This window comes from Lissotriton helveticus, chromosome 8, assembly GCF_964261635.1.
Source record: "Lissotriton helveticus chromosome 8, aLisHel1.1, whole genome shotgun sequence".
Classification (NCBI taxonomy): domain Eukaryota; kingdom Metazoa; phylum Chordata; class Amphibia; order Caudata; family Salamandridae; genus Lissotriton; species Lissotriton helveticus.
In genome coordinates, this window is record NC_136069.1 from 1703714754 (window position 1) to 1703736700 (window position 21947).

At 44.6% G+C, this 21947-nt stretch overlaps 1 pseudogene across 1 annotated transcript in view; it reads right to left on the bottom strand.

Annotated features, from left to right (window-relative positions):
* The window catches only part of LOC144772150 (pepsin A-like), a 66522-nt pseudogene that overhangs the window by 25346 nt on the left and 19229 nt on the right, over positions 1 to 21947 (bottom strand). The window contains exons 4-5 of the transcript XR_013599674.1: positions 20547 to 20665; positions 12245 to 12440 (exon numbers count right to left, since the gene is read on the bottom strand). The product of XR_013599674.1 is annotated as a pepsin A-like (transcript). The remainder of the gene's footprint in view (positions 1 to 12244; positions 12441 to 20546; positions 20666 to 21947) is intronic.

The window sequence follows — 21947 nt, forward strand, 5'->3', positions numbered from 1 at the left end:
ACTTTTTGAGGTGTTTTCTTTAGTTAACGTGTTCAATTGGATAGTTGCATACACATTGCAACCATTTGTAAAAAAGTCAGACATAAGGGCCTCATTACCTAAGATAAATCTTGGCCTGAAGTCTAAGTTTACGCCTGAAGTCTAAGTTTACCCTTCTGAATTGGACCAGGATATTCTACGGAGAGTCAATTACAGTGTTTCACAAAAACCTCCTGCTAATGTTACAATGTGACTGAAATAACAGTGGGGCGCATGCACTAAGCCCTATTTGTAAACCAGTATGAACAAATGGCACCCACAGATTTGAAAATAGGCATACACTTTACACCGCGACTGGTGTATTAATTGCACATAACTGACATTCACAGGAGGTCGCCAACCTCCTGCCTCATGAATAAAAATGAGGAAAGAGGAATTTTATAAACCCCTGTAAATGCCTGAGAACACAGTAGTGGAGGCCTGAGAAGAACAGCAGACCTCCCATCCTTGCATTCGCATTCATTCCAAGTGAACACATTTTTTGTACTTATAGAAACATTGACTAATTTTAGGAAGCAAAATTTCACTTGGAACAAATGACATCAGCGATCATGCAGAGGTCCCCTACACCATTGTCAAGTTACATTGAGGCCACTTGTCATGATTCGAAGTGGATGCGGGCCAAGAGGAACAGCTTCCCCACTCTGAGTCAGTTTCCATACTGAGTCGGGTGCCTTGAACTGATTGATAATTTGTGAACACAATTGCTCTTCCAAATCATCAATACTTTACATTTTGGCTACCGAAAGAGGGGGGAGGGAATCCCTTTTCAAGCACCCTCCTCCTTAAAATTCAGACCAAGGGGCCGATTCTGATCTCGTTCGGAAGGGCTCCTAGAGGCATCCATCAGTAGCGAGTCCGAGTCGTACTCCTGATTTTCGTGCGACTCGTACAGCTGTATGAGCGAGCAAGTATGATGCGCTTCAAACCTCGCGCCACGACCGACTCATACCCGTAAGCAATGCCTGCACAGCCACCTAAATCTGTCTGACGCATACAGTGCAATGCGTACGGTTTCCGGCCGGCCAAGTACGATACACGTTGTGGGCAGCCGATGCGAATCAGAGCCTCCGGAAGCTCCCAGAAGAGGTCTTCGGGGGTTCTCGCCTGACCCACCTTCACCCGGGGCCCTATGACTTGGACAGTCGGGGTACCCAGGGGTTCCACTCACCCATGCATTTACTTTGCATGGGCACCAACGCAAACATGTAACAGGGGGCCCCCTTTTCCAAGACGTACATTTTGCACGATGGAAGCCTATGTGCATGACGTACAACAGGCTCCTATTGACTTTAATGGGGCTCCAAGCGACCCGAGTCGGTCAGCTCTGCAGTGCTTCATACTCTGTGGCTCGGCACCCCGGATCATGAGTCGGTCGGAAAGCTCTACGGGACTGAGTAGGCCATAGGGCTTTCCAAGCGAGATCAGAATTGGCCCTTGAGTTGTAAAAGTTACCTTTAAGTTGGAAATACTTTAATGACATACCATTTTTATTCCAGACATAAAGACAAGGCTTTTGATATAAAAAAAAAACAGTGTTTCTGCTAATATCAGAGTTAGTGATCTTAAACAATCAATCAATAAATCAGTAGTGGGTCACTTGATGTTATACAGTTATATTTCTACCAATTGCAGACAGACATATAGCCAATTCTCTGATGGCCCTTACTATGGTCTGACCACATCTAAGTCGGGTGGAGAGACCACTATGTTGATGGAGAGGAAACTCCGTCGTCATTGCAATGGAGTTCTCTCCTTGCCAGCATATAAATTAGGCCTTTAGTCTCTGGAAATTAAGTCAAAAGTCTTCAGCGGGATATGACAGCAAGGGTATGAAGTCATAATTTCGATGTTTAAATAGCAATATACTAGAATATCGATGTTGAAATATGGATGTGGCACAATATCTACCTGCAAGAATATTGTCGAACAGAATACCGACATGTAGATAAGAAATATTGTTTTACCTAATGTCGAAGTTAGTAATATCGTTAGTAGAAATATTGTTGTTAATGATAAAACAATTTATTTTAGTGTTTTGTATTTTAGTATATGTGTTAAAAGTATGTTATTTGTATACGTATAGCTTATTTTTGTATTGTATGTTTTACATTTTTAGAAATAATGAATTGTATGATAATTCATTTTTGCGTATTTTAGTTCCGTAGCGGGTAGTGGGTTTAAAGGGGAATAGGGTGGAAAGTGATTTAATTATAATATATTTATTAATAATTTTTAGAAGTTAGTAATTTTATAAAAAATTAAATAGTGTGTTTTAGTTCTGTACCAGGTTGTGGGTTTATAGGGGAATAGGGTGGGAAGTAATTTAATTATAATTAATTCATTATTCATTTTAATTAATTCATATTTTTGTAGTTAATACTTTATCTTGTTAATTGTGTTAATTCATTTGTCATTAACTAGTTACTAAATGTTTTTTAATTATTAATTGTTACACATGTTAATTGTGCCATTTTTTTAGGAGTGGGGTGTGGGTTTATAGGGGAGTAGGGTGGAAAGTAATGTCATTATATTTAAATACTTAATAATTTAATTAATTAATATTTATGTATTTAATAATGTGTATTCTTGATTGTGTTATTTCATTTGTTATCAATTAGTTGTCATTGGTTATTAATGATTAATTATTAATTTGTAATTATGTTAATTTGGGGATTTTTGTCGGAGCGGGTTGTGGGATCATAGGGGAGTAGGGTGTGAAGTAATTTAATTTTAATTAATTAGTTAATAATTAGTATTAATTCATATTTGTGTATTTAATAATGTATTGTTGTTAATCGTGTTAAATAATGTAATATTAAATAATTAGTATTTGGTTATTAATTATTAATAATTTATTGGAAAATATGTCAAATGTGTCATTTTTGAGGAGTGGGTTGTGGATTCATAAGGGAGTAATGTGGGAAGAAATTACAATTTACTATATTTAGTTATTGCTATTTCAAAGTCTTTAATAGTGTGAATTAATTTATTACTGATTGTTTTTAATTTGGTTGTTCATTCTTATTAGTAGACTAATTAATATTGAAGTAATTATGTTAATTGTGTAATGTTTAACTATATTAGTGGTGTCATTTATAGGAGGATTTGGAGGGAATTAAATTATTTTTTATTATTTAGGTGTATGTTAATTGGAGTTTATTATTTTGCTGAAGTGGGAATAGTAAATTATTCCATTCTGCTATCCAACACTCTCCCTACTATTGTAATTGTTGGAGTGGGAATAGTAATTTTATCCCCTACACTATCCAACTCTTTATCTACTGTTGCACTCCTTAGAGTGGGAATAGTACATGAATACCCTCTGCTAACCAACACTTTCACTACTGTTGCACTTGCTGGAGTGGGAGTAGTACATGTTTCCCCTCTACTATCCAACACTTTCTCTGCTGTTGCACTCCTGGAGTTCGAAAAGTAATTTTATCCCCTTGGCTATCCAACACTTTCCCTACTCTTGCACTCCCTGGAGTGGGAATAGTAATTTTATCCCCTCTGCTATCTAACCTTTTCCCGACTGTATAACTTGCTGGAGTGGTGATAGAACTTATTCCCCTTCGCTATCCAACACCTTTGTATAGTTGCATGTGCTGGAGGTGGATTAGTAATTTTAGCCCCTTGGCTATCCAACACTTTCTCTACTGTTGCAGTTGTTGGAGTGGCAATAGTAATTTTATCCCCTATGCTATCCAACACTTTCCCTACTGTTGCACTCTGTAGGGTGGGAATAGTAAATTATTCCCCTCTGCTATCTAACACTTTCCCTACTGTTGCACTTGCTGGAGTGGGAATAGTATGGTATCACCCTCAGCTATCCAACACTTTCACTACTGTTGCACTTGTTGGAGTGCGAATAGTAAAATATTTGTCTCCGCAATCCAACACATTCCCTACTGTTGCACTATTTGGAGTGGGAATAATAATTTTATCCTCTCTACTATCCAACATATCCCCTACTCTTGCACTCCTTGGAGTGGGAATAGTAATTTTATCCCCTCCACTTTCTAACACTTCCTTACTGTTGCACTTACTAGGGTGGGAAGGGCAGACATATAACTGTTTTTTATTGTCGATCACTGGCAGGCAAACCCCGGTGGAGGGAATAGTAAAAAAGACAAGATGCTTCCCTCCCCAGGGGAGATGACACCCACTAAAGGGTCATTTTTCTATTTTCAAACTGAAAATCCCACTTTGAAATGTTATTTTTGAAAAGAAAACAGTTTGGTGCAAGGCTCCATCATGATAACCGAGCCCCACATCAAACTGTAAAATGCATGGACATGAATTGCCTTGACAGCGGTTCCTGGCAGTGCTAAAGAAATTACCTCTAGCTTGGCAGTGATTTCTAAATTTGAAGGATGGCATCTACGTCTGGGCAACAGTGTTATTTACTCAATGGCCTGGTGTAAAAATGGGCCATCCACCAAACTATGAAATAGGCCCTCAGTTACTTTTTTGGAGTTCAGATTCTTCCCATCTGGCAAGGTTCATGCTTAAAAAGGCTGGACACCTTCTCCGCTACAACCCCCTTAATTATATTTCCTGTTGCGGAGTAGAAGCAACCTAAATCTTTGATCCAGCAACAAGGCACCTTCATCAGATCATCTTGGCAAGTTTATCCTGATCCTCTGGAGAGCTGTGGTTCCAAAAGGTTTCAGGATTTGTTAGTAGTGGTATACTTTGTTACCAGCCAAGGGTCCAGGACCTTGGGAAATCAATTGAGGTTCATGATTCAAGCAGCAGGGTCACTGACAGCTCCAGGTGGTACTGGGCAGCTTGAAAATTGCACATTAGGCTTCTTGTAGCTTGTTGGGTCCTTGTTGCAGAAACATAAGGTCAGCAATATGAACCTTGGAGTCTGGCCTTGGGTACAAGACTGAGAGCAGGTCCAGTCTTCTTGGTTCTGCTCAGGTCACAGACTGCAGGTAAAGTCCTCTTTTGTTTTTCCTCAGTCCAAGAATGTGTTCTGTGGAGGTTATAGGAGATACCCCATTTATTCTACATACCAGCCGGCCTGTGGGTTGGGAAAACTCCTTTCCTTCCCCTATCCAATGGCGAAAAGGTTTGCTAGGCTTGCCCTACCCAGCTTAGCAACACGTCCCGTGTGCCTCACTCTTCACAAAACTAATATCACAGAAACATTCCACCCCTGTGCAGAGCTCTTTTGCCCGCCTCAGAGGTATGGGCAGGGAAATTAGCAACCCCTACCCTGTGGTCAGTCTAAGCCAGTTCTGAGAGCAGCTTTTCACCCATTGGGACTTGTGCTCAACTGGCTAGTGGGACAGAGGATGATGACAGGCCCAAATGTTAACTATTTCTCCCTGTGACAGAGCTCGCCTCTTTGAAGGTAATTAAGTACCTGCCCAGATGGTCAGCCAGAGAAACAGAACACCTCCACACACCTGAGGCTTTTTTCTGAGCTCTGGGACCATGTTCATCCTTCATCAAACATCTGTTCAGCCCAAGGGTGGTAGCTGGAAGACCAAGCAAATGGGTGTCTAGAGACTTTAGGCAGGTAAATGCTAACTTTCTAAAGTCTTACAATATTTATTATAAATCAGACTTCACCTATTAATTGGGCTTGTAATAAAGAATTGTAAAAACATGAACCTTGCTGCCCTTTCCTAGTCAGAGATAACATTACTACATGTAATATTGTATCCACATGCTTTCCAATGGAACAGCCAACCCTCCCATAGTTAAAATAGCCTTTAGGGCTCTTTCGCTGTAAGGACATGTTTAACATTCCTATTTTCAAATACCATGCACCATGCCTTACGCGAAGTAAGGCCTACTTAGGAATAACCTATTAATATTCATAAAGATTGTGTAGACCTTTCAAAATGGGTTATTTTGGGAGGTTGAATTTGCAGGCAGTTAAAACCTGGACAGCCAGCCTATTTGTGAGAGGTCGGTGGTCATGTTTATATTTTCACTGGAGTGAACGGCCCAATAGGTGCTGCAGTCCACCGGTGACATTTAACTTACAGGCTCCTATTGCACCCTGGTTTTGTATACTAAGGACTTACAGGTAGTTAAACATACTAATCGTGGGATGCCCATTTCTTCATGTTTAGGGGGAGTGGAGCACAACACTTTACCTCAGGTTAGCAGGGGCAAAGTGCACAGAGTTCTACGGCCAAGAAAATCAGGGAGGGCAAAAATCTGAGGAGATACTGTGCAAATGATGCTAGTTTCCAAGAGCCGTGATACTAGAGTTCATTATTTACTGTTTTAACAAAGATCTTGCTGATGAACACTAGGTGAGTGATGGGATAGTAGACGGGGGTCATCGGGTCCAGTTTAGGATTCTTTTAGGAGTCTTGAGAGCATCTGCAAAGATGCCTGGAGTGAGGGAGGCATTGACAATGGTGACCAAAGGCGAGGCAGCATCTCCAGAGACTGCTTTGATGAAGGATGAGGGTACCATATAATTTTCATAAGAAGTTGCTCTGAGGGGTTGAGTATATCAGTGTAAAGTGCAACATATGGGCTTTGAAGGTTGACCAGTGCGAGGGACAGATGTAAGAGTTGAATCAGGCTTGGTGTCATTGATGTGCTGTTGGATATTTTGTACTTTACACTGGAGGATAGGTTGATGGCATTCCACTTTTCTATGGAGTGGTGGATAGGTGGGTGCAGCAGGGGGTTTATCAATGCTTGATTGTCTTGAAAAGAGTTCTGCTTCTGTTGGTGGCTTCAGTGACGGTGGTGGCATAGTACCATGCTTTGGCAGATGCTATGAGCCATCAGTGTGTGCACGGAGGGACTTTAGTACCATAAGGTCATTAGAAATGATGCCTTTCCTCCATTTTCTTTTTTGTCTGCAGATAGATCATTTATTGCCAGCAAGGTGTTTATAGTATCACGGAGCTGAAGGCTCTGACTTGCACGTGTGGGTTTTTAATTGGGGCCTCGATGTTCAGAGTTTTACAAAAAAGTGTTGAAGTTGTTTAGACGGGTGGTGGCCCGGACACAGAAAAGTGAAAGATGAGTTCAAATACTAGCTTGTCTATGGATATGTCTTTGAAGGATCAGAAAGTTTGATCTCATCTTTTATGTTGACCTACGTTTGTTGGTAGGATGTTGACAATAGAAATAGGCATGGCAAAGTGGTCGGTCCAACTCAGGCATGAGGGAAGTTTGCATTGGATTATTGGTGATATTGAGAAGATGAAGTTGAGGATATGGTGTTTGAGTCTGTTGGTTGTGTAAAATGCTGCACTACATTTAGTACATCAATCAGGCTGAAGAGGGTGCCTCTTGTTTGCTTTCAACTTGTATTGTCTGGGAGGTGATACCAGCATGTTGGATGGGTGAGGTGGTGAATTGATGTGAGAATGTATCCATGAAGGCCTTGTTCTGCTTGGGAGGCCTGTAGGTGAGATGGAAGGTGGAGTTTTCAGCTGCAGAGAGTGGGACATGACATAGCAGCAGCTCCATATATTTGTGCGTCACTTACGAGCCTAGGGTGAAGAACTAGGATTACTCATGAATGAAAGCAAAGCATATTTCCTTCTAAGTGTGCAGTGCACATGATGGATGATGTAGCCTGTGGGAAGAAGGACATGGAAGGATGTGAGTTTGAACCAGGCTTCTGAAGAGGGTCTCTATCTTGTGAGAGGTGATGAGTTATGTGACATTTGCTCTTTGGAGTACTGTAGAGGGAGCATTGTTCTGTAGTTTGTGGGTGTGTCATAGTTAGTGAGATGTGTATGAGGTTGGTTCTTTGTGTTATGGAAATGCTATTTAAGTGTTTGGGTGGTTTTGGTATGCGTTTGATTGTGCGGCTTGGTAGTGAGGGCTGCAGGATAAGACACATGATTGAACCTTACCGTATATGTTTCATAAGAACAGGGATTCTGACTCAAGGCCATATGAATCCAATTCAGGCAATGCTCTTGTCTGTGCCTTGCATTTGCTGGGAATGCCTGGGGAATGGGGTGCTCTGAATATCTGAAGTAGGGTGAAGGAAAGAAGAGGGAGAGTAGGTAGTTTATTCAAACATATATATTTGTGGAATGTGACTTGTTGATCAGGCCTAAAAACACAATGTAATAATGCAAGCTCATAAAACCAAAACCCACATTCAAAATGGTGAGGAACTGTGATGACTCTGTAGAAGTTTGGTGAATTTAGACAAGTGCCAGCTTGTATCTATATTGATTGAGCATGTGACCGAAGGCCCAAGGAGAGCTGGAAGAGACAGTAGATGGTGACTGCATGAAGCATTCTGAATTATTAAACAGGACCTCTCTCGCTGCTCCGTGAGAAGCGGTCGCTCCCTGCTCGCCCTGCACTGCTGCTCACACAGCCTGCCTGCATTCAGATCGCCATTTGGGTATCGTAGCGCTCTCCCCATTGCCTGCTTGGTGTCAGGAGATCGTAGCGCTTTGTCTTTACTTCCCTGCCTCACTGCGCTCGCATTGTGCAACTTGCGTGTTTTGTGTGTGTTTCTTTCGCAGTTGGAAACGTGTGAATTTCATTTAATTAATCTTGCCTGATTGTACCGAGACCATAGCGTATTCCACCTCTGTGCCCCAATCTCGGCCAGTTTCACTAGGACTATCGTTGCCATTTTGTTTGTTGTGCCTGCAGCCAGCCTCCCCACCCCGCTCCCGCCTCCCAGCTTGACCCTCCCTCGCCCCGCCCCCTCCACCTTCCATATATGACAGATGCTTCCCCGCGCAGCGTTCACGCGCAGCGATCGCGCCCCATGCGCGCCGAAGGTGCGCCAAAGGTAAGCCCGTCTACGCCCGTCCGCGCCTGGACCGCGCCCAGCACCAGACCCCCTGGTCCTCTCAAAACCCAACCCACTAGAGTCACTTTCGATGCCGCAACTCTCCTCGCCCTCAACCCCGGACGCACACCACAATGCTGCGAAGCCACCCCCGGACGTACCCATGGCCCATTCGCCTGTCTCTCCTGCAAGTTCTACTGCTTCAGGACCCTCACCAAATCCACTTCCTCCATACACAGCTCCGACTTTCTGAAGTGTTTCCTGCTGAACACCCGCTCGGTCCACAGACACGCAACTGAACTCTGGGACCTACTCGACACTACGTCACCAGACATCGCCTTCCTTACAGAAACTTGGATGAACACATCATCAGCACCTGACATCGCCATAGCCTTACCGGACGCTTACAAGATTATCCGGAAAGACCGCACCAATCAAACAGGAGGAGGCATCGCCATCATCCATAGGAACACCATCAAAATCACGACCAGCTCCGACGATAATCTCGCAACCGCCGAACATCTCCATTTTCAGATCCACACCGACCCTAGGACCACACTTAGAGGCACCCTCATCTACAGGCCTCCAGGTACCCGCACTCAATTCAGCGATGACATCACGGATTTCGTCAGCCCACATGCCCTCACCTCTGAGAACTACATTCTTTTAGGAGACCTCAACTACCACCTTGAAAACAAACACGACAGCAACACCACCTCCCTTCTGGACAACCTGGCCAATCTCGGACTCAAACAACTTGTTAACACCCCCACCCATATAGCTGGACACACGCTCGACCCTATCTTCACCTCCAGCAAGCACATCTCCTTCTACCGCACCACAGCTCTCCACTGGACGGACCACAGCTGTGTTCACTTCAGCTACAAAACCACCCTGACCCACAGCCGCCCTCAACCTTTTCCTCGGAGAAACTGGAACAAAATCACCTCCGACCAACTCCTCACATCGCTCAACCAAAACCCTCCCTCCCTCTCAATGGACCCAAACCAAGCGGCCACCAATCTCAAGCAATGGATCACCCAAAGTGCTGATGATTTAGCACCCCTGAAAAAGCACCAGATCAATTCAGCCAGCAAAAAGGCTCCCTGGTTCAATGATGACCTTAAAAAATCCAAGAAGCTATGCCGCACCGTGGAGAAAACATGGAGAAAAAACCCAACCACCGACAACATGGCCACCCTCAAGGCAGCCACCCGCAAACACCACCAACTGATTTGTTCCGCCAAGAAATCAGCATTCAAGGATCGTCTCGACAACAACCCTCACAATAGCAAGGAACTTTTCAACATCGTCAAAGAATTCACCAACCCCACCGCAGCATCTAACGACATCACTCCCTCCCAAGACCTCTGCGATGCGTTATCCTCCTTCTTCTACAACAAAATTGCCGAAATCCACAACAGCTTTGAGAATAATCCCAACGTTCAACCCTCCCCACCCCCCTCAGATCCAACTTCGCCAACTAACAACCTTAGCGCCTGGAACCCAATCACCACTGAAGACACCATCCACCTAATGAACTCCATCCATTCTGGCTCACCAACCGACCCATGCCCCCACCACATCTTCAACAAAGCTGACTCCATCATCGCACCTCATCTCCGAGATGTCATCAACTGCTCGTTCAACTCTGCCACCTACCCAGAGAGCTGGAAACACGCTGAAATCAGCGCCCTTTTGAAGAAACCCACAGCAGACCCCTCTAAACTTAAAAACTACCGACCCATATCCCTCCTCCCATTCCCGGCCAAAGTCATTGAGAAAGCCGTCAACAGCCAGCTCGCCGCCTTCCTTGAATCCAACAAATCCCTCGATCCATCTCAATCCGGGTTTCGAGCCAAACACAGCACCGAAACCGCCCTCATTGCAGCGACTGACGACATCTGAACACTACTGGACAACGGAAAAACAGTGGCCCTCATTCTACTCGACCTCTCCGCCGCTTTCGACACAGTCTGCCACAGCACCCTTACACAACGACTCAGTAACATCGGCATTCAAGGAAAAGCCTTGGACTGGATAATTTAATTCCTCTTTGGGAGAACTCAAAGAGTCCGACTTCCCCCATTCAACTCAGAGGCCACTGAAGTCATCTGTGGAGTACCACAAGGATCTTCACTCAGTCCCACCCTTTTCAATGTTTACATGAGTCCACTTGCTTCCATCGCGCGTCAACACAACCTTAACATCATCTCTTACGCCGACGACACCCAACTAATCCTTTCCCTTACCAAAGACCCTAACACCGCCAAAACCAATCTTCACGAAGGCATGAAAGAAGTAGCCGATTGGATGAAACATAGCCGCCTAAAACTCAACTCGGACAAAACGGAAGTGCTCATCCTAGGACCTTCCCCCTCTGCCTGGGACAACTCTTGGTGGCCTTCCGCTCTGGGCACAGCACCAACACCCACAGACCATGCACGTAACTTTGGCTTCATCCTAGATTCCTCTCTCTCGATGTCCAGACAAGTCAACGCAGTCTCATCCTCCTGCTTCAACGTACTTCGCATTCTCAAAAAGATCTTCCGCTGGATCCCCCTCGAGACAAGAAAAACTGTCACCCACGCACTGGTCACGAGTCGACTGGATTATGGTAACACTTTATACGCCGGAATCACAGCAAAATTACAGAAAAAACTCCAACGCATCCAAAACGCATCGGCGAGACTCATATTAGACATCCCTCGCCAAGATCACATCACCGGACACCTAAAAGACCTCCACTGGCTTCCCGTCAACAAAAGAATTACATTCCGCCTTCTCACCCACGCACACAAGGCCCTCCACAATCTAGGACCCGAATGCCTTAACACTCGACTATCCTTCTACAAACCCACCCGCCAACTAAGATCGTCCAATCAAGCCCTCGCCGCAGTCCCGCGCATCCGAAAATCCACCATGGGTGGCAGATCCTTCTCCTTCCTTGCTGCCAAGACCTGGAACTCACTCCCCACTCACCTCCGCCTTACTCAAAACCACATCTCCTTCAGAAAAGAACTTAAAACCTGGCTATTCGACAAATAATGAACCCCTTCCCCAAGCGCCTTGAGACCCTCTGGGTGAGTAGTGCGCTATAAAAATGCCCGAACTTGAACTTGAACTTGAGATGCGGGTTCAAAGCAAAATGAACAATGCTTTAGGACTTTCCAGTTTTTTATACCCCTTTTGTTTAGCACCTTTAATGTGGTTGTAGTTAGAGTATGTTGTGTACATGTTCAGCTTCTGCATGCCACACTACTGCAGAAAATGTGGTGCCTGCAAATTGTTAAATAGTAATATGCTTCCTGTTCGTCATCTTATTTCAGTGACAGGATTCTGGTTTTCAAGCAAAAAACTTCACTCAATTCTAAATGGGAATGCTTTCTTTGATTGACATCTTACTCTGTTCAACCTTTTCCTATTACCAGAGGAAACGTCACCTACCTGCTCAGGTAGATAGAGAAAAGGTCATCGGGGATCAAACCCTGCTTCCACATGTTGTCGTATACTGTGGTCGTTCCATCACCAAACATATCGGGATATGACAGTCCCAGGATGCCATCAAAAGGAAAATTGAAAAGACGTTGTCTTCAGTAGAGGTCAAAGTAAAGGCCTGGTTGGTGACCACAAGAGTTCCAATCTTAAAGGAGAAAGACATCAGAAAATGTTCAGACTTATCCTTGTAATTTAATATGTGAATACCTTCATTAAAGAAAAGAAAAAGCAGGAACATGAAATATAACCTAGTGAGTAAGACAGGATATCCCTTCTAACACACCGCTTGATAAACCCCCAAAGAGCAATCAAAAGAGACACAATGCCTGAATTTTTTTTATGAAGTGCTATACATCACTGATATAGACAAAAAGATTCTTGCACAGGGTTCCCATCCCAATTATAATAAGGAATACTTGTGAGTTGGGGATATCATATTTATTTAGATTTTTTGGTTAACATAGTAGAAAATACATACAAGACAATACATTTCCACAAACTCTACAACCATCCTAAGCAACACACCCACAGTCTTTCAAGCAAACGGTCAAACGCTGACTCAAACATACTCAAATGTTCCATCAGATGACAATGCAATAAATGGTGCTTTACACAATCAATTAATCCAAGAAAGATTCACAACAATAGAAAAATCAGATAGTATAGGGTGATAAGGAAAATCGAAGATCAGTTGGTTGTCTTTGTAAAGCACTGATAGAGTAAATAATCAGATTTTTTACCCAACAAGGGAGGCACAAGGGCTCCAGCGCTGATACGCGTTTCGGTATCAGACCCACATTTGGGTCACACCTTCTTCAGGGCGACAGGTTCGAGTGCAAGCAAAGGAAATATGAAGCACCTGGGTTAGATATCCAGAGCGAATACTCATGTCTTTGAAGGGCAGACATAGTGATTACGCAAATTAATACATAATGCATGAAGGGCTCCAAAATAAGGCCAGCATGTGACTTTGTTCAGAGGAAAATGGGCACAGCCGAATCTTCATGAAGAGAGATGCATAATGCGGAACAAAGTTCTAAGCGATATGAGGCATAAAGGGAAAGTGCTTGGCGTCTCGGATATGTACAAGCCGCGATCCTGCTCGGATGTTTTTTTAAGCGTCTGATCCACCTCTCAGGTATTAAAGCATATTGGCATTGGACATTCCCTTTATGCCTCATATCACTTAGAACTTTGTTGAGCGTTATGCATCTCTCTTCATGAAGATTCAGGGGAGAGCTTCGTTGTTTGCTTGCCTGTAGCTGTTTGCCAGTGGACCTTGTGGACCCGTTTTAGCCCTTCACGTCTTGCGGAACCCGCTTCGCGGGTCCCGCTGCGCCCCAGAGACCGAGGGTAATCTTTGTCACAGCTGCGTGGGAGGACCAGGGCTGCGAGCGTGCGGGGCAGGACTTCCAATCCCAGAAGCCCCTGCACACCGCGCCTCTGACCATCTGGCCGCTCTCCCTGGCCACCTCCACGCCCCGCCTGCAGCCTACAAAGGGCGGTAATTGAATTTCCGACGGGGGAGAGCTTCGTTGTTTGCTTGCCTGTAGCTGTTTGCCAGTGGACCTTGTGGACCCGTTTTAGCCCTTCACGTCTTGCGGAACCCGCTTCGCGGGTCCCGCTGCGCCCCAGAGACCGAAGGTAATCTTTGTCACAGCTGCGTGGGAGGACCAGGGCTGCGAGCGTGCGGGGCAGGACTTCCAATCCCAGAAGCCCCTGCACACCGCTCCTCTGACCATCTGGCCGCTCTCCCTGGCCACCTCCACGCCCCGCCTCCAATCGTATGGACTTCTTATTTAAGTGAAGGCTACTACCCGCTACGCGGGAGCGCGCGGGAGGGCGCCGGGAGAAGCCCGGGACAAGGGCGGGACCGTCTGTGGCCGTCCGGGGCCGAAGGAGGCCGGGCTGGGCCCACTCCCTAACATCCTACATCCTGCATTCTACGCCACGGTACAGCCAAGGTTCTGTTATATATGAAAAGACACAATTTTTAAGGCTTTTTTAATATTCTGTGCCACTGAACACTGTTGCCTGGTCTATCATCTGTGGTGTTCCTCCATCCCTCTCCTTGTTGCCAGACGGGGGTTAGTGGGGTCTTTACGAGTACTTACTGAATCACCCAGGTATAAGGTTTAGCAGGGGGGGTAAACGTTACAGACAATAGGACCAAATTTAGAATACACGGTTTTTACAAATTTTAAAGCATTTACTTGTGCATTCTGTGATCTATGATCTGATAACAATGTCTAAAAAAACGGCTTCAGTCACCCCTGCAGCACTTAAAACCCTTGACTCCTTTCTTGTACATGTGGTTAAAAAAATTAATAATGATAGAAGGGAATCCTTGGGCCTAAGTCAATCGCCAATCTTGCTCCCAGTGAGCCCTGACCGAAGTACACAAATCTCTGATACCCCATTGCCTGACCCTACTACCTCTGTTTCTGATGTTAATCTAATTAACCTGGAAGTAGATGATGGAAACTCTGATTTGTTAACTGACCAGTCAATAAATGTCGTGCCTGACATAGAGCAGCAGCAAAACACTGTCGCGGAGATCCCCTCATCTTCCTCCCCTGTTACACGTCCGGTGAGAAATTGTAGAAAAGCTCAAGCTAAAAGGGGAGGAAAACAGTCAGGAAAGAAGAAGGTTAACCTACCCCCCGGACAGAAAGGGATAAATATGGAGTGTGATGACGTTGATGAGCGTAGACAAATTATTGATGATGACCTATTTAATAGGATTGCAGATATGATGGACATAAAAATCAAAACCATCATCAAGCCTCTTATTGGGAAGATTGACAAATTAACTTTTGAAATAAAAAAGATGGGAGGGCTGCAAAGTAAGTTGGCGGACGATCTAGAGAACTTTGTCAATGAAATTTGTAAACCTATAGTAGCCACAGAGGAAGATCCGGGTGCCGCTTCAGGCGCTACGGATTTACAACAACAGCCCATCTTGGATGGTCAAACGTCACCATCTGCGCCTACCATTGATGTAATCAGTGAGGCTCCCATTTCTCAACCTATGGCACCTGTCCCTTTGCACTTAGGGGATGATTCACCACAATTCATTTTGGAAGCCTCCCCACTAGTCCTAGTCTTGGCGAATGTGCCTGTTTTATCTCAGGAGCAAAGGGTATCCGCCCAAGGCCTTAAGGACAAAGCTTTATATTGGCTTACTAGCAATATGCGCATGGCAGAACAGGGGGCTGATCAGCTAGCCGGTGATATTGTTATGGCAAGGAGGGTACCATGGATTGGGAGCAAGATTAAGAAATTTAACGGGGACTGCGTTATATTAAACTTCGCTAGCGCTGAAGTACTCCCTAACATTCTTGCTAACATCCTCCCACCGCAACGTAGAACTGGATCCATAATTCCCCTTACCCTGAAATTCTTCTACACTGAGACCCAGATGGTGACCTCTTCTAGTATTTCTTGGCCTAGAAGAAGTGATAGAATTGCTCACTGGGGTGGGGAAACTAGGTCTAGATTTAATAACAATCACTCTCGCCCCCCGAGTAGCCGTGGGTTAGGGCAAAACAACTTTCTGCATGGGCCAATGGCCAGAACACCAGGGCCACTATGGCCCAACTTAAATAGGTGGGGCCCACATACTCCAGGCTATGTTAACAGAGGCCAGGGCATTGGGTTTATGTCTAGGCAAGGGAATGAACATCTGTCAATACGACCAAATACCCCCCAGCCCATGTGGAACCCGGCAGCAAATGGATGGGGTCAGGTGCCCACTCCCTTTGACCGGGGATTGGGAATGGGAAATAGATACGGGGTTTTGTCGGGGCTAAACGACTGCGATTGACATTTAGAGGTCACAAACCAGGATATAGATGTCACAGCTCAACAATTGGATGTGGCACCAGCTCCATGCCTAGTATCTGAGATTCCTAGGGATTCCTGTAGGCTAATGAGTTGGAATATTGCGGGGTTAAATGGCAAACGTGAGGATAAATCCTGGTCAAGCTTTGCCTTAAGCCACCATATTATTGCCCTCCAAGAAACGTGGGACACTTCTGATAATCTGTGGTGGGATGGGTTTATCAGTTTTACCAAAGCCGCTGTCCATAGTCGTATGGGGAGGGCCAAGGGAGGCCTTCTATTTTTGTTTTCATTAGATTTAAAGGGTAGCTGGAGGCAGATCGACACTGATTCTCCTAATATCCTGCTGGTCGAAAGAGTGATCAAAAATACTAGTAGGACTATTTTTATTAATTTTTATAACTCAGGCAACAGTGAGTACAGAGGCCGTAATATTATGGATTTGGATAGAATTTTAAATACGGTCAGTCAGAATAAAACGCTTGATACAGATTACATTTTATTAGGTGATTTTAACATCCATCCGTGCAATTTAAATTGCAGGAGAAGTAGCCTTGATGGGGACGATGGGCCCGAGGAACCCCACTTTGAACATTCTATTGAGGGAGAGGAACTAGAGGATTTTCTTGCCAATTTTGACCTATATGAACCAGATGGTGGCATTAGACAGCCAACCTTTACTGGTATCCCGCATGGTACCATTATTGATTATATATTTGTATCCCTAAGCACTCTTACACGTGTCAACGCTTATCGGACCACACAATCACACTTCAGTGACCATAACCCTGTAGAGTTAGAAGCGGCTTGGGGAGGCAACATTGGACCATCCCCACTGGAAGTTACTTCCCACCCTTTAAGGACAACCAGACAAGGAAGATGTCTGAAATGGGCTAAGGTGGTTCCAGAAAAATTTTATGCTGTAAATTTCCCAAAGATTAAGGGAAAGGTTGAGGTCTGCAAAAATCCTGGCGCACAGGGTCAAGAAATTGTAGAGGCCTTTGAGGCCATATGTGTGCAGGTGTCACATGATCTCCTGGTAAAGACTAAAAATTTAACCCCAGGTAATAAGCGCTGGTTTGACTCAGCCTGCTCAAAAGCACATAGATTATTACTGATAGCTTTAAAAAGTATCCCCAGGGCAAATGATGAGATTACTAGACTCAGGAAAATCTATAAATTAGCATTAAAAAAACGAAAGGACACCATCAAACAAGAAGCATGGGAAGACCTCCTTTCGGCGGCAGTCCTGAAGAATAGTAACAAGTTCTGGGAGATTATTAAACAGCCTTTTTTCTCGGATGACGATAATGATATTATGGACTGCGTTATTCCTGATGAAAAATGGTTATCCCACTTTAAAAATGTCTATGGGGATACTGCTGATGTAACTACAGACGCTCTGCCGATAAGATCAGCCACCTGCTCCATTATCTTTAATCAAGACGAGGTGGAAAAAGCCATCATGTCCACCACAAAGCACAAGGCACCTGGTCCTGATGGCGTGCCCGCTGACTTCTTTATGTATTCCCCAAAATTGTGGGCTGAAGTCTTGACAAATGTGTTTAATGCAGTGAACGCAAACCTTGTACCTGCATCATGGAACATTTCCACCATTGTTCCCATTTTCAAAAAAGGCCAACGAGATAACCCAGGCTGTTATAGGCCTATATCCCTCCTAGCTTCATCGGTAAAAATCTTAGGCAGAGTCCTCCTATCTAGGTTAAGGGAGAATGTTGAGGGCTGTGGTGGATTGTCCGAAATCCAATATGGATTTAGGGAAAAAAAGGGCACCATCGAACAGTGCATTAACTTACACCTGCTCATTTCCAAATATACTATAGCCAAGGAGGGGTCTTTGTATCTTGCATTCATGGACCTCTCCTCGGCCTTTGACTTGGTCAATAGGACCAAGTTGTGGTCCATCTTGTTGGAGATCGGCATAGATGAAGCATTGGTCACCTTTATGTCCTCCCTGCACCAAGAACTTTTTTCGAGTGTACGAGTGACTAATGAGGGCAGGTGTACCGCTCTCTTCAGATCCTTAAGGGGCGTGAGGCAGGGCTGCATTTTGGCCCCCTTACTGTTTACCATCTATATTAATGGCTTGGGGGCACATCTGGAGGGGCAGGAAGCCGATGTCCCGCGTGTAGGAGTAACCAAGATCCCGGCACTCCTATACGCGGATGACGCAGTGCTGATCGCGCGTACGGGAGTTGGTCTCCAGCGCCTTTTAAATGCTTTTGGCACGTTTATGGACCAACTAGACCTTAAAACAAACGTGGCCAAGTCACACACTATGGTGGTGGGTTCAGAGTGTCGCAGGAAGAGATCCAAAACATTCACCTGTAGGGGGGACCTGGTCACCAGGGTATCTACATTTCCCTATTTAGGCATCCTGTTTGACCAGAAAGGGACCTGGGGACCACAGGTTAGAGCTAAGAGATTGGCCGTCACTCGATCATCCTCAGCAATTCTGAGTTTTGCTGCTAGGCTAGGAGCTAGGCCTATGTAAGCCATAATAAAAATTTATAATAGTAAATCCGTGGCTATTGCTCTATATGGCTCCGCACTGTGGGGGTACGCAAACGTAGAGCCAATACAGAGAGCGGAGAATGGATTCATTAGAGCCCTGCTCTCTGTACCCCAGTCCACTCCGACGTACTCTATACATAAAGAAGTTGGCCTTCAGTTTCTCTCGGATAAGTTGCGTATGGCCCCTCTGATTCTATGGTTAAAAATATGGATGAATGAAGAACTTCCATTAAACCATAAGATCCTGACTGATGTCCTGTCCCTTGACAGATTTAATAAAATTCCATGGCTGGCCTATCTTGCAAAAGCTTTTGCCGACATAGGTCGCCCGGAGCTTTTTACCTCTCCGGAGTCCATTAGGTTCCAAGATCTTGACTCGGTTAAAAAGTCTTTTTTAGGAAGGATGGAGATGTGCCGTGAAGAGAGTGAATTAGCAAAGCCTGCAGTAAGGGATCATTGTTTGTTGCTTACTACACCCTCACTTGAACCTTATCTTGGCTATGTTACACTTCCTTTTCACAGGTTTCTCTTAACAAAATTTAGATTTAATTTGTTGCATTATTATTTAGGTTCTTTTCAAAATTGGCAGAAACCAGAATTAGCCCCGCCCTGCAGCTGTGACCAATTCTCAGTGCAGGACACAATGCATTTTGTCATGTTTTGCGGTTTATATATAGAGTCTAGGAAGAAATTCCTGCTACCAATCCTTAAGGAGGCCGGCTTCACTCAGGTGAGGCCAGCTTTACTCTATTTACAACTACTACCTAACCCTCACATTACTTACTGCGTTGCTAAATTTTTGGTAGCTGCTTCAGGGGCAAAAGCCGCCTGCCAAGATTAATTATAAATGTTAATTGTATTTTTCTTTTTAAACTGTTTACTATAAATTTTAAATTGTTACTAGATATCTCTCATGAATTTTATGATAAATCTTGTATGAAATGTATTTACCGTTTACCTCTTTGTATGGTTTTAAAAAAAAGCCGAATAAAGATAATTTGACTGTTCCCCTGCTCTCTCTGCCTCATATCTGCATCAGGGGCCCTCTTCTTTGAGTGGTTTATGAAACTCCCAGCCATGGGGCATCCAGACATTGAAAACAGGAATCCTTGATCCCATCCCCTTCGCTAACTTGGGTTAGGCATAAGAAGGCAGAAAGGTAGATGATGCCAAGCGTCAGGTTGTTTTGAGATTAGGAGTCTCCTTCTAGAACATTAAAGGGTAAACATATTCTAAGATTACCCTGATAGCTTTCAGTCACCTCTCCAATCAGCTTAAAGATTCATTTTGAAGGTGGCCCTTTGAAGAGCCAATCCAGGTGCATCCCTTTATCTTCACATTGGACTCTGAGGCACTGTAGCAGGAGAGTTACCAAATATGGCAGGCAAAAGAGTCAGTGTGCCCTGGCTTTCATCTTCCTGGTGGACATTTTTTCAAAGTAGCCGCTATCATCAAGGAGATCGTATCGATTTTTCAGGCAATAGCAGTTAGTTTGCTGACCTTGTAAAGCAGGGACTAGGTGCCATATTTACAAGGAAGTAACACAGCACTATGCCGCAAGCTATTTGGCTGTGCTGTTCTGTGTTACTTCCAAAGAGCAGGGATGCTCATATGTACATTAATTTGACATGTCTCTGAGCTCTCCCCAGCGCTGGTGCACAATTGGATGCCATGCGCCAACCCAGACACCTTTGCACCATGGTACAAGTGTGCCTCCGTTGCAAGGATGATTGTATTTGTGTAGGAAGGGACACCTTCCTTAATAAAAAAACAATCAGCCCTAGTGATACCCTGGTTTCTGTTCTCTGTCTCACGTGTATCTCAAACATGGTCAAAGTCTGCAAAACTCATGCACATTCTCCAGTCCACTTACCTGGACAGTGTCATTGGCCAGGACTCCGGACACGCTTCCCATGCCATAAGGAAGGACACTCTGTACATTGTTGGACTTGAATGTTGAAGAACTGGCAGGATTGAAACGCCAGTGATTGTCTGCGGATATAGAAGTGTTTAATGCTTAACGACATGGAAGATAAGATCACGTATCAGCTAAGAACATTTGAATTATACCACAATTGACCATTTGCCACGCTCTCGTTCAATGGAAAGGTGCTGGGTCTCTCACTCCAGCTCATGCCTCCCATTGGTGGTCTTCTTTCTCTTTTGTGAAACCTTGTCTGAGTCCCTGCTTTGAACCGATGGCTGAGATCAGATTTTGTGCTCCAGCTCTAGTGCGCCATTGTGAAAAGCTCAACCCTTACCTCTAGTGAAACGTGCTGGTAACAAGAGAGTGGACCGACAAACATTAGAAATGGTGGAATCTACATAGAAGCACCATTTGTTTTATCAATATTGATCACCTGAAAGTCTTCGTGAAAGCACGTCCAAAACATCTATGACATGGTCTTAGATCTCAACCTAGACTGCCTTTTTGTCATGGAAACATGGCTTAAGAAGCGATCTGGACATCTTCCATGCCCTCCTCCCTAGATATCTTATACATAGTCAAGATAGACTTGAATCCCGGGAGAAGGGTCACTATAATATATCACATTAAGCTTGAATGCTCTAGATTCAAATGTACATGTCTTAAAGGTGCCGAACTTCTTGGCTTCTGCTCCCAAGTTGAATGTTCAGCCTCCTTCTCTGGATCTTTGATCTATCGCCCACCAGTTCCAAATCTACGCTTCTTAGTCACCTAAGCCCTCTAACTCTTAGATATTTGAACTTCACCCTACTCGGGGATCTTACCCTTCGTTTAGACTAATACCGAACCCGGAGTTATACATTTCTTAGATACCTTAGAGACCCTGGGCCTAGATCAGTGGGTACCTCCCTCCCCACCTTGTGCTGGACAAACCCTCAGTGGGATTTGCTCAAACATTCATACCCTTAATGTTAACTCTCCAGTTACCTTATCATGGCCAGACCACAATTATATTCCCTCTGAGATTAGACTTCAGGGCACTACTACCCATTTGGGACCCAATTTGGTCATCCCCAAAACTGTGCATAAATGGAATGAAATGCAAGCTGATCCGGACCTCAGCACTGATGCACTTGCTCTCAGACTCATCCTATCAAGGACTCCAACATTAGACACCCAGCACTTTAACTCCTGGACGTCTACGCGTAATCATACCTTTGTCCCTCCCGTCCCTTTGAAAGAGAAATCCACAACAAAATCTGACAGAGTTGCATCTACATTGTGGACAGCTAGAGTGTAGATGGCGAAGAGGTTGTAAATTAGGGGAGCTAATACAATGCAGAATGT